Source organism: Silene latifolia, chromosome 3 (genome assembly GCF_048544455.1).
Source record: "Silene latifolia isolate original U9 population chromosome 3, ASM4854445v1, whole genome shotgun sequence".
Classification (NCBI taxonomy): Eukaryota; Viridiplantae; Streptophyta; class Magnoliopsida; order Caryophyllales; family Caryophyllaceae; genus Silene; species Silene latifolia.
This window is the reverse complement of record NC_133528.1, coordinates 18,299,153-18,312,530: the sequence shown is the minus strand read 5'-3', so window position 1 is coordinate 18,312,530 and position 13,378 is coordinate 18,299,153. Positions and strand designations below refer to the sequence as shown.

At 42.8% G+C, this 13,378-nt stretch overlaps 1 long non-coding RNA gene across 1 annotated transcript; it reads left to right on the top strand.

Annotated features, from left to right (window-relative positions):
* The first annotated feature begins 9,480 nt into the window (after window positions 1-9,480).
* On the top strand, window positions 9,481-13,150 carry LOC141647332 (uncharacterized). The gene is made up of 6 exons (XR_012545719.1): window positions 9,481-9,855; window positions 10,470-10,577; window positions 10,868-10,938; window positions 11,867-11,952; window positions 12,058-12,124; window positions 13,084-13,150. It is a non-coding gene; the product is annotated as an uncharacterized LOC141647332 (long non-coding RNA).
* Window positions 13,151-13,378: the final 228 nt, after the last annotated feature.

Genomic DNA, 13,378 nt, shown 5'->3' with positions numbered 1-13,378 from the left:
CGGAAATCTACCGTTCCGACTCAACCTATATGCAAAATGAAACGTGAATATTTTTTTGAAATTTTCTAATTTTTTTATTATTTGAAAGAAATAAAAACAATGCAAGCAGAAAAAGTAAACGTGAATGCAAAAACAATGCAGAATGCAGACTCAAAGGATGCATTACCCTCCCCAAACCAAAACGGACAACGCCCTCGTTGTCCTCCAGCATACACCAGCAGATATACATGGGAACGGGAAAATACAACCAATAAAGAAAGAAAAAACAAAAAATAAAAAGGAAACAAAAAGAAGTAAAAGAGCAAGAATGTACATACAAAACACGAACTTCCCCAAACCAGCTAGAAAACAGGGGAAGTGAGTAGACCAGTAGCTACTCGTCACTGTCGTCCTCCTCGTCCACCACCGTGAAGTCTGGGTCCCTCTCCTGCTCCCTCCTCCTCACCTCCTCAGCCTGAACTCTCTCCCCCTCCGCTGCAGTGTCCTCCTCACTGGCTGGTTGTGGGTACCCCTCAGCTGGGTACCGGTAGAAAAACGGGTGTGGCCAGCCCTCAGGAATAGGACGTCCTCTCCTCATGTGATGCTCGTATAAAGGGAACAAAGCATGTGCAATGTCCCGCTCCATACGAGCCTTCCTGGTAAGAAGCTCAAGGAGCAAACTGTCACGACGTCCTTGGTCAATGACCACGGACGCCTCAAAAGGTAGAGGTGGAACAAAATTAACCGGGTAAACCGACTGTGTCTGGTCAGCCGCGGGAGTAGGAGTAGGGATCGGGGTAGGAATGACCGTGAAAGACTGGCCACCTGTAGACGGTCTGGATCCATCTCCGGTCTCAGGTCTCTTCTGCTTCTTAGAAGCGGAAATGGTAGGAGGTGGAGCAAGTGAGAGGTGGAAAAAGGGTAAAGGTGGAGGTATCCTGCCCTTAACCGTGGGCAACGGGACAAGACGGAGCAGAGTGGTGCAAGGTAAGGTCTCGGATAAGGAACCACATATCTTCCATGTCCGCTGGTCGGAAGCAAGCCAAAACATAGACAGCATAGTAGAAAGGTCAAGGTACCAATCGGTGTCTAGGTGCTGTAAGTCACGAGGAAAGGCGGGGAAGATGGAACATGCAAGAAAGATGGCTATGCCACCGCAAACAATGGTGCCCGACATCTTCTGCTCCACAGAATGGAAATACTGAGCAGTCAAATAAGCCAAATTAAGCACAAAGGGGCCCACACTATCTATGTTCAGATAGCCCCCAAGAATACACAACTCAATGTTATTAACATTGTTCGGTTCTTTACGGCCAAAGATGGTCCCACCAATAAGACGGAAGAAGTATCGGGCCGGGGGAAGATGGACATGAGCGACCTTGCGCTCCTCAAATCGGGTCTGTGCCAAGGTCCACCACAAAATGCGTATGACCTTCCTAGGAGGGTCTGAGTTACTGTGGGAGGAAAAACCTAGCCTACTACCGAACTTAGCTAGGGTCCAGGTCGTGGTCCGGTTAAATAACCGAAAGGAGACACAAGAACTACCCGGGCCAGGCGCCAGCAGAAAAGGTGAAGGAGCTGAAAAACTCGAGGGTCAGCTCCTTATAGGTCGTGGCACACATGGTAATCAGTCCAGACATCCCCGTCCCATTCAATAACTCAACTACGGGCTCGTAAATATCTAACCTCTCAAGCGACTTACGACACATAAACTTTGTTGAAGCAAAATCACAGCTCTCTAAATTATAAAAACGAGTACGATGCATAACGTTAATAAAACGTACCTCAGGGTAATTGGGATGCGGGTCAAGAGACTCATCGGCCATGAAAGTGACTCGGCCATCAGCAGGTTTCCCTCGTCCGCGACCCCGTCCTCTAGTACCTGAAGAAGAAGCCCGTCCAGTAACGGAGCGAGGTACTAGAGGAGCCCGGTAGGCACCTGTGACAGCCGGTGATGACGCAGCAGGGGTCGTCATCGTTGTAGACACGGTACCAGAAGTAGAGGTAGCAGCTGTACTAGCTGAGACAGAGCTGACAGTGGTGGAAGCAGAGCTAGCAACGGCAGAAACAGAAGGGGCGACAGTAGTACCAACAGAGCTAACGGTAGGGACAACAGTACTAACAGTCAGAGTGATGGTGGTAATAGCAGGGACCACCATCTGTGGACATGGCCCACCTGCAGGCCCGGTTCGATCCGCGGGCGTGCAGCGGTGTTTTGAAAGCCACGCTCGGCGGCATAAAAATGCTTTCGACCGGATCGTTTTAGATCGGTCGGTTTCGTCTCGGTAAGGGTCTCGAAACGATTAGAGATGTTCGGAGTCGCCACCAAGCATTTGTGGGATGCTTGGAACCCGTTTGAAATCCACTTTATACCTCGGTCAAACGAAGCACAAAGCAGTGTTTTGACATAGGTACTAAAGATAAGGAATCGTCCCTCTTTAGCATCCTATCTCTAGAATGACTCTCGTACGCCCGGATAAGGTCGTCCACTATCCAAAGTTTTGAGTAAGAGGTGAAGGTACGTATTGGAAGCCCTTTAATCGATACCCAATCCTGCCATGATAGCGCCTCTACTGATCGATCTTGGTTGGTTGAATGCAAAAGTTGATAAAACGGTTTAAATGCATGAATGCGCATCCAATAATTTAAACCTAACATGTGAGAGCTTTCTAAGTCGGTTGATTTAATCCAAATATCAAGTATAAGATGTCGAGTTGGATTTATGGTTGATTTGCATGCAAGATGGAAATTAAACATCCATTTACTGTATTAGGTTTATGGTGCATAACGTGATGCATTTGTCTTAGTAAAGCATTTTGCAAATATGATTTTGAATGAGCAAATAGTCATCTGATCCGTCCTATATCCGGGCTAACCGAAGTCGGGATCGTCCTGGATTAATGCGGGAAGGGGAACAGACCCTGCACCAGGCAGCCATATGAGGCGCGAGCCTGTTGGCAATGCAAGGGGATCTCCTCTGGTTTTGAAAATGAGAATTAAAAGGTCTGTTTTAGGCGCGGGTCAACCTACGGTGATATGCCGTGTTCTGACCATTTGGAAAACGTTTATAAAACGTATTGAAAAATGGGTATTTGACCCGATTTGTTGATTTGAGGAACGAGACTTGAATAATCATCATTATTTTGATAATATTCGGTGTCGGATTCGACTTTGACAAACTTGACATGAATAGTTTCAAAAAATGATTATGAACTAATTGTTTTAAGTTCATTTGAATGTGATTAGTCGATACTCATCATCGTACCCGGGTTAAAATCCGGCATGGTATGTAGAACCAAGGATGACTTTGTGTTGGTGACTAATATGCTTGTTTTGAAAATGTAAAGAAATGATGAAAGGCTTTAAAATACCTCCCAAAAATGAAATAAAAGGCTTTAAAATACCTTTTAAATGTTATTAACCAGATATTATCACCGAAACACGGATTTAACCGTCATGGTATGAGGAACCAAGGGTGAAAAATGTTTTATGGTTAAAACAAATAAAATAAAATAAAAGGGTTCGAAAATATTTGAAATAATAAAAACCGATTGTAAATATGAAAATGAATTAAAGGGAAATGACGAGAACGAACACGGTTGAGTTATGACCTGGACATTTCATTGAGGCGCGGGCAAACCGGCGAACCAAGAGGCTTCTGTCTCAGGCCAAAAATCAGGTTTGGCTCGTTTATTCCATGTTTTGGTTCATGTTATGCATGTTTTAGCATGTTATAGTCATGAAACAAATAAAAACATTATAAAAGAAGGGTTTTTACACCCTCATACTTACATGCTTGGTTATGGCGAGTGACCGACGTAAGTGTAATAATTCGTTTGGTCGGAAAAAAACTCGGTTTAAAACCGTTTTGGTAAGTAAAAAGAGTGTTTTAAGATTAGTGACGGTGTAGTGGTCGAAGTGGTCGGTCAAGTGATTTAATGCACGATGACGGTACCAAACAATGTGTAAGGCTTGTATTTACGATCGGTAGGTCGTAAATACGCGTCGGATTGTGACTTAAGAAGTCGAGTCGAGAATTTTAAGGGAGAAAAGAGGGGGCGGACACTCGCGTAAGTTCTCAAATGGGGGCATTTGAGGGGTATTCATAGGAAAATGAGTGGTTGTGTGAGTTTTGAGCGACGTGGCCACCTGGGCTGCTCAAAGAGGCGCGAGCCACGTCGCGGTTCTTCGAGTTGTCCTGTCACTTTCACACAAGAGCAATCATGATTTGTTCTATCCTAGATTTGTAGTCATATGTTTGGTACTTGACCATTCATAAATCCGGGAAATCTTAGCATAGAAGGCTTTGAATGCTTGTTTTTTGTGGTTGACTCGGTTTGACTCATTGTTGAAGTCGGGATTTGAATTTTTGAGTCGGTTTTTGGTCCGGTGTCGGTTTTGACTCTAGTTAGTGTCATTGCGACCCCTTCGTCGTGCATTAAACACTCCAGGTATTTTTGAAATATTTTATTTTCGAAATCGATTTAAGTTTTCCGACGTAAAGTTGTACACAAATTGTCGATCAAACGCCGCGATTCCAAAGCATGTTATAGTCCGATAATCATCGGGTGTTTGTTGGAGTCTCAGTAGATACTGGGTATCTACAGAGCCCCCACTTTGACTGAGGCTTGGATAGGGCGAAAGTCAAAGTAGAGCCCCCAGGTCAATCGAAGATTACAACCTGGAGACCCAAGCGATGTCGAGGCGGCTCGAAAGGATTCGAGCCAAGGACCTGTCGTCGGGAAGGGCGACGCCAAGGCGGCTCGAGGGTACGAGCCAAGGACCTATCATTGGGAATAGTTTAGAGTCTGTCGACTATCCGTGCGGGTCGTTTAAAGTTCGTTAGACTACGTACAAAGGCTCGCCAGCCATAAGAAAGAGTCATACCTGAGGCATCTTCGGATACGTCCTTGCACGTTTGCGGATAAAGGCTTGCCAGCTGTGGTGCGTATGTAAGGAGGGCTCGCCATCCGCGATGCGTAGTAAGGCTCGCCAGCCATGAGGCGTATCTGAGGAGGGCTCGCCAGCCGCGATGCGTAGTAAGGCTCGCCAGCCATGGGGCGTATCTGAAGAGGGCTCGCCAGCCACGATGCGTAGTAAGGCTCGCCAGCCATAGTGCGTATATGAGGAGGGCTCGCCAGCCGCGATGCGTAGTAAGGCTCGCCAGCCATGAGGCGTATCTGAGGAGGGCTCGCCAGCCGTGATGCGTAGTAAGGCTCGCCAGCCATGGTGCGTATCTGAGGAGGGCTCGCCAGCCGCGATGCGTAGTAAGGCTCGACAGCCATGGAGGGTCGGTTAATTGACCGTGAGAATAGCCGCGTCGGATGAGCTTGTTTTGAAAGTAGCGGACTCATGATGCCGCCAGGAAAATAGTGAATTTTGAATCTCCACTATCACTGTTTTTGAAATAAGCGGGTTCCGCGAGGAAGCCCCCTGTTGACATTTGAAGGAATAGTGAATTTGGAATCTTCACTATTATTTTTGAAGTGACGGTTTATGTGCCGCCGTTGACATGTGTGGGAAATAGTGAATTTGGAATCTTCACTATTATGTTGGAAGTGACGGTTTATGTGCCGCCGTTGACATGTGTGGGAAATAGCGGAATTTAATTTCCAACTATTATTTTGGAAATGACGGTTTTAATAGCCGTCGTTTAAAATTTGGAGAAATAGCGAATTTGAGTTTTCGCTATTATTTTTGAAATTTTTTTTTGAAGGAAAATAGTGAATTTTGATTTTATTATTATTTTTTGGAATTGACGGTTTTGATTGCCGTCGTTTGAATTTTGAGGAAATAGTGAATTTTGAATCTTCACTATTATTTTGTTGTTTTTTTTTGAAGGGAAAATGGCGGTTTTGATCGCCGTTTGTTTGAAATTTTTGAAGGAAAATAGTGAATTCATATTTTCACTATTTGTTTTTTTTGTATTTGAGAAAATGACGGTCCTTAATATCGTCATTGAAAACTTGAAGTTTATTATGGGAAATTGGGCCAAAGCCCAAAATCCGCTGCATAGAGCAAGGGGAGGCCTGGTTTAGGCGCGAGCCACCTGGCGAACAAAGGGGGCTTCCCTATTTTTCTGTAAAAGACGCGAGGTTTGGCTGCATATCATCCTCACTGATCTTCAACCTTTCGACACAAGAAAACCCAAAAAACGCCATTGTTGGTCCTTTAGCTTGCTTTCATTTGCGCCGATATCACCAATGTCATCTCAAGGTATGTATTTCCTCTTGAATCCATTTAAATTCGTTGGTCATTTGATAGATTGAATTAGGGTGAGAATTTTACCCTAGGAAATTGATTTGGGCTTTTTTGATTGAGCCCATTTCGAGTGAAATCGATGATTGCATTATGTTAGAAACCCGTTTAGGAGTATAGGGGTGCTTTTAGTTCGCATTTTGGTCTCCGTTCCCGCTCCCTATGCTCGAAAAATGTGAGTGAGGTGGAGAAACCGTCTCATCTCACAATGCCAAGTTTATTTGCTTGGGTAGTGGGTCCCACTAGGTTGCATTGTAGTCGGGAAAGACCGTATTTGCCATTGTGGACCTTTGTTGGGTATTGTGGGCAAAATTGGAATTTTTGCCTTTTGTGACGGTCTTATGTCTGACAAAATAAGGCCTGTTTGGGCTTGAATTGAGTCAGTTTGCCTTGAAATGGACCTTATTGGTAGTTTAGGTCACCTTGAGGCGTGATAAAATCACGTTTGCCTCTTTGCGGTCGTTTTTTGAATTTTTGACCGGTTTGTGCTCAAATTGGCGTATAAATTGCCTTTTTGAGCCATAGAAAAATTCCTCATTGCATTGGAATGTATTTTGGGTTCTTGGCGGACCTTGTGTGGGTCTTGAGATGCCATTTTTGTTTGTTGTTTTGACTCGTCTTTTGCTTGCAAAGAAGGGCGAGTCGGTTTTTTGTGCGTTTTTGTGAATTGTTTTTTGTTTTTTTGGTTGGATTTGGGCGGGGTTGCCCTTGCTTTGCTTTGCAGGTTGTTTGTTTGTTCCGGGTTTGTCCGATTTACGCCGTCATAATGCCGAAATTTCGGCTGACGTTTTTTGTTTGCAGGAGAGTGTTCGGGACAGGCTGGGTCCCTTGCTGCGACTTTTGAGGAGTTGTTCGGGACGGGGCCGGTTAACACTCCGGTTAGTGTACCCGCTGCGGTAGTGGAGGACGCTTCCGAGGAGGAGGGACCTTTTGCGGAGACTGTTGGGGCCAGGAGGGCCGTTGAGGTGCGTGAGGAGCCCGTTGTTGGGGCTACCGACGCTAGGAGAGCTCAGACTGGTTATGAGGCTGGTACCTCCGGGAGGAGGGTTTCTACGAGGAGGCGGACTCCTCGGCCGACCAGACGGACGTTAGAGAATGTCGTTAGGGTCGTTGAGAGGCCTCCCGTCTGCCACGTTGAGTTTCGTGGTCAGAAGAGACGGAGGGCGGAGACAGTTGAGGACGACGCCGACGTCGCGAGTTGGAGAGCTAGACGGGCTACAGCCCCACGGGGGCTGAACCTGCGGGCGACGCCTGCTTGGGCCGAGGGTTTTGACAGTGGCCAGTTGTTGCTCTGACTGGACAGGCATATCTCCTACCGTGCTCACGAGGGATTGGTGAGTCGTGTCCTCCGGTTGAACTTTTGTCACTTTTGAAGTGTCAGGCCTGAATAGGAATTATAACGTTGTTTGTTTTTGATTTCAGGAGATCGGCACCATGAGGACTTTCTCGGGCTTCACTACCTGCCTGGGCTTTTACGACGTTCTCCAAGCCGGGACGAGGGCGTTGATAGAGAGGTCGACTTTTGGGACATTGGTGGCCGCTTGGCGGGATATTCACAGGTCTTCGATTAGGTCGAACCTGTGTCTGATCCGCGCCATGTTGGATCGGTATTGGGATACGACGTCGTCGTTTCACATGGAGTTTGGGGAGGTCGGTGTGACCTTAGAGGATTTTGCCATGATATCCGGCCTCCCTTGTGGCGAGACGCCTGTTGAGTTTACTGAGACGCCGGAGAGAGTGTCTTCTCCTGCGGTTACTCGTCTGATCGGTACTGCTTTGCCTGAGCCTTCTGACATTACACCGTACCTGATCGCGAGTTCATTTGTGAGAGACCAGTTCAGTGGGAGAGTGGCAGATGTGGTTCCGGCGCCGTTGGAGAGTCCGGAGGTAGAGGCTGAGGCTGACGCGCAGGAGGCGCGGTTGTGGTTGTGGTACTTCTTGGGTGCCACGTACTTTGGTGACAAGGGTGAGCGCTTGTCGACCAAAGTGCTTCCCCTCCTTGCTGACCTTGACACTTTGGGTCAGTTTGACTGGGTTACGCCGGCTAGAGCTGGCAAAAGCTGACCCGACCCGAGGAACCCGACCCGACCCGCCCGAAACCCGACCCGATACAACCCGAAAATTGGGTGAACCGAAACCGAACCGACCTGAACCGAACCGACCCGATAACCGATAATAGCCTTATTTTCTCCAACCCGAACCCGACCTGAACCGACCCGACCCGACCCGTGACCCGATATTTTCTCAACCCGATAGATGATCCGATAATAAACTAGCTTAATAATGGTTTAAATAACACCAAATTGACATTTATCTTAATTATTTTCACTTAAAACTACAATTAATACCTCTACCTATTATTTAAACATAAAATTACCATCTAAAACGAAATATATAAAATAAAGTATATGCTGATAACCTGACCCGACACTGACCCGCTAATGACCCGACCCGGCTTGCCACCCGTTGATGACCCGACCCGAATACGACCCGACATGAACCGAACCGACCCGAACCCGTCGCTGACCCGACATAACCCGAACCCGATATGACCCGACCCGCTTTGACCCGACCCGTAACCGACCCGAGTGACCCGATTGCCACCTCTAACGCCGGCCATGGCGAGTTTTACCCTGTACATGCACGCAGCGGTGCGTCCGGAGGAAGTGGGGGATGGTAGTGCCCCTGCTTTGGTTGGTCCCTGCCTCATCTTGGAGGTATGAGCATTTTTTGTAGTTTCTTTTTTTTTTTTAGTCTGATTTTGATTTTGATTTTGGCAATTTTTAAGAAATTGGCTGATTTGTGTTTGCTGTGTTTGATTACAGGCTTGGTTGTACACTTACTTCACCCCTCTGCGTCCGGGGACTACAAGCGGTGCTCATTCGACCTACCCTGCTGTGAAGGGTTGGACGGTGGCTCGGAAGAAGTCGATTAAGTCGACTTATGAGGACTACAGACGTCGTGTGAACAAGCACTAGTAGAAAAAACACCTATTGCGTCAATTGATTTACGTCAGTTCTACAAAAACTGACGCAAAAAGTGCTTAGTTTTGGCGGGAATCCATTTTTGCCCTATAGCCAAGCTTTTTGCGTCACTTGTTAGACAAAACTGACGTATAAAATACGTCGGTTATAATAAAAACTGACGTATTTAATCAAATACATCAGTTATGTTATATAACCGACTTATTTGACATTATGTTTTTGCATCGGTTGTTTTTAAAACCGATACAAATGATAATAATAAAAAAACCCACAGGTATACACCCAACCTCTCGAAATTTCGCTATCCTCATTTCCCAATTACTCAAAACCCTCATTCATCATCTCACATCACCAAACCTCTCTGGTGGCTGCTCGATCATCGCACCACCACCTCCGTGCCGTTGTCGCATCCCACCACCGGCCACCAACGTTTTGCTGTCGTGCTGTGCTTGGTAGCTTCAAGGGATTTTGCTAGCCTTATTGCTTGGTTATTGTATGTAGTGATTAACATGTGGAATTAATGTAAGTTCTACTAATCTCTTTTGTTTGTAGGCATGAAGACGTGATCTGCCCTCTGTCGGAGCTTCAACGGATGCCTCCTTTCTTCCTCTTTCCTATTCTCTTAGTTTTCAAGGTTTGATTCTAGTTCAATTTTTAATGTTAATTGTTGTTGTTTAAGGTTTAATTTGTTTCTGTCTACTTCAATTACCAATTATTTGTTGTTATTATGATTAGTAGTTGATTTTTTTTGATGTAAAGTTTAGATCTAAGAAAGCTAGGGTTTGTAACTTTTGGGAATTCTCGAGTAATTCAATTTTTTTGATTTTTTTTGTGTGGCTGTGTAACTATGTTTGTAGTTAAAATGATGGAGCTAGTAGTTGTTTCTAATGGTGACATAATGTGTTTTTATCAAGGTTGTTAGTTGAGCTCAAACTCGTTCTGCTTCTCCCTCTTCTACCTGTTCTTATATGTTAGGTTTTGTCTTTACATCAGTTTTCTGCTAGTTTTTTCAATCATATGTTCATGTTATTCAATTGTGTTGATGAGGGCGTCAGATTTTGGGGGCATCTGAAGGAATGGCGGGTAATGGGTGAGAAATGGTCCAATGAGTCATGGAATTTTGATTATAGGTTTTGATTATACTGTTTGGGTAACAGTAACAGCGTCTTTATGAGGCTTGTGTTCTTATTTTTATTCTATTTTCAAAATGAGTGTCAAATTTGTTTTACTAATCATACACTCAAACAGATGATGTGTTTAATCGAGAACAAGGCTCTTGAGCTCAAGATAGCTCTAAAACAAGGGCATCGAATACAGGTCCATTGAAGGTTTGTTGATTCTTACTTAATTAATCAGGTAATTTAATTATCTTAGCACTTTTTTTCTCAATTTTAAAATAGTTTTATACTTTTATTAATAGTTCAGAACTTAATCGTTAATTTGTTTGTCATATCAGATTTATCGTTAATTTGTTTGTCATATCAGATTTATCCCTTTTGAAAATTTTATTCATCTTTTGGATTTAGGGTTTTTGATTTAGGCTTGATACAAAACTTGGGGCTTTTGTATGAAGTTGGTGATTTTGTATAGTACCCAGTATATGATAAGTATTGTGTAGTTATGTCGATATGATCATAAATCTTTAGGATTTAGTATCGTGTATTTGTGCGCAACTTCATCTTTGATGTCGCCCAACTATCGTCTTCATCAGCTCTGAGTAAGTTTTCCCCTTATTATATGATATAGTATATTTTTCAGATTTTATGCTCCTCCAACATTCACATTCTTATCTTTAGGTTACAACTAAGACATTACTAGGTATACTAGCAATTATGATAACTTTGGTTTCTTAGGCTTGTGCTTGAGCGTAAATAATTTGGTCCTGTAGAAGATATTGGTTCACTATGATTAGTTTTTTTTTTTTGCTTAAATGATATCACACCAAGTTTGAATGTGTTGAGTAAAAAGATGATGATAACTTTAGTATAAGGGATGGATTGTCTCCAGTTTAATTAAAAAGTAAGCTCATGTTATTCAAAACCTTCTTTCTAGTTCTTTGACTTTTATCAAGTCTCATTCGGGTTGTTTAATTTTTATTGTCTCATGGTTTAATTACTGAGTTTTTAATGGGTTCCATGAAATTTGCAGTTTTGAATACCATCTATTTGAGAGATAGCCCCAAAAAATTTGGGAGTTGGAACATCACCTACATTTTCTGATCTATCTTTTTTACTATTACTTTTGGAGTTTCGTATGTGATGATAAATCTTAACCTAAGACTTTCTTTTTGTCTTTCAATTTCATGTCACGTCCAACAGAATAATTGAAATATCTCTTCTTGCTCAGTTTTCCGAATATCAAACCGATGCTGATTCAGAATGCTTGCAATCAATCCAGCTAGATAAGTGTGAAAGTTACAAGTCAGTCCGTTTTGTTTACTGTGTTCTTTTCTTAAAAGACCAAGACTTCACGTAGTATAAGATATAGTACGAGGGAAGTAGAATAAGATTACCCATATGTAAGAGAGCTACCCCTAAAACTGATTTACCATGGCATTTCAGGACACACTCCCAAGGAGATCCAACCACTGCAATTTAATATTAAGAAAACTATAATCTTAACAAGCCTTGTTCTTAATCTTGCAGACCCAGTGGTCGGACATATTACAGTCGGGAGATGTCATTTCTTGGGAGTTGGTAAGGAAAGTCCAATCTATGTGTTCTCATTGGAGGTAATGGATAATAAGTCAAAATTGGACAATGTTAATGAGATGGATGGAGTAATTTAGAATTTTAGATGATGCTACAATGCTTATATCACTTTTTTTCCGTTCCAGGCTTCTGCTGGAATAGATTCACTCCATCACGCTTGGTTCACTGACATTGATGTTATTCTTAATGCTGGTAAGTTAATTGTGAAACCAGTCATTTGAATTCAGTTTTATTTCTTCAGTGTATTGAAGCTAATTTTGAAGTAGTCATAGTCATTATTCTAGGCCTATGTTATATTTTCTTTCTCCCTTTTGTTTTCTTTGGTGGTTTGTATGTGAATTGTTTCTGGTAGTGCTTCAATTTTAGCTGTATGGGGATTATTTCAGTTTTCTATACAATTGCTTTCATCTTTATGTTTCTTTTGATGTTCTTGGTTGCTTGCTATTCTCTGGTTACCTGATCATAGATCCTTGAGGGGGAATTGCAACTCTTTTTTATGACTCGAATGTAGCTAATTCTATTTTGCTTATTACAACTTTTTGAAATTGTGTGTTCTACGTTCAATTTTCCTTTGAAATGGTTGTCTCCACCTTGGAGTTAGCTGGGAATATTTTGACGATATTGTAAGGTGTAGATCACATGTTGTCTCCATCTTTGTTTTAGTGAGTTTTGTGATACTATTAGAAGCATCATAAGGATTACATCTTTCGTAAACCCATCCTTGAATAAAATTTAATGTGTTGATTTTCGTTTTACTCAAAAACATGTTTGTGAGGGTCTTATTTATACGGCAGAATTGTTTAAGGCATAAAATTGCTAGAAATGTGTGGTTCTATGCCTTGAATACATGTCTACTCCATTTGCAGCTTCTTCTGTCTTGCTATTTCTTTACAAGTACAATCGTCATTTCTTTACAAGCACAATCGTCATTTCTATACAAGCACAATCGTCATAACTTATATTTAATCCTTCACAGTTTTTACCCTCTCCCAGTAGTGTCTCTAATCATTATTTTGCAAGTTTTATGTTGGGGTTAACTTCATTCATCTATTGATGGCGAATGCCTGATCGAATTGATTTGGTTTGTAACTTTTTTTTTGTAATTCTGTAATTATCTGTTTTATTTACAAGGGTTTTGGCTTTTTTGACAGGCGAAGTAATAAGAAAGATGCTTTAGAGGCAGATTTTGAAAGTTCACCAGCTTATTGTTGTAAGCTTATTGTTGTAAACTGTGGGATTACTTATACATTAGATTGCTGTAAAAAAAAAATACATTAGATTGTATTTGGAACGTCATTGGGGTGAATGAGATGTAATATTGTTTTAATGTGATGTATTAGTGGTTGGTTGGATTTCTTGTTGGAGTTGGTATTCGGATTGTTAATTTTATGGAGAGGTGGTGCCGAAATTTCGGTAGCAAATTTTTTTATATATAAAAAAAATCAT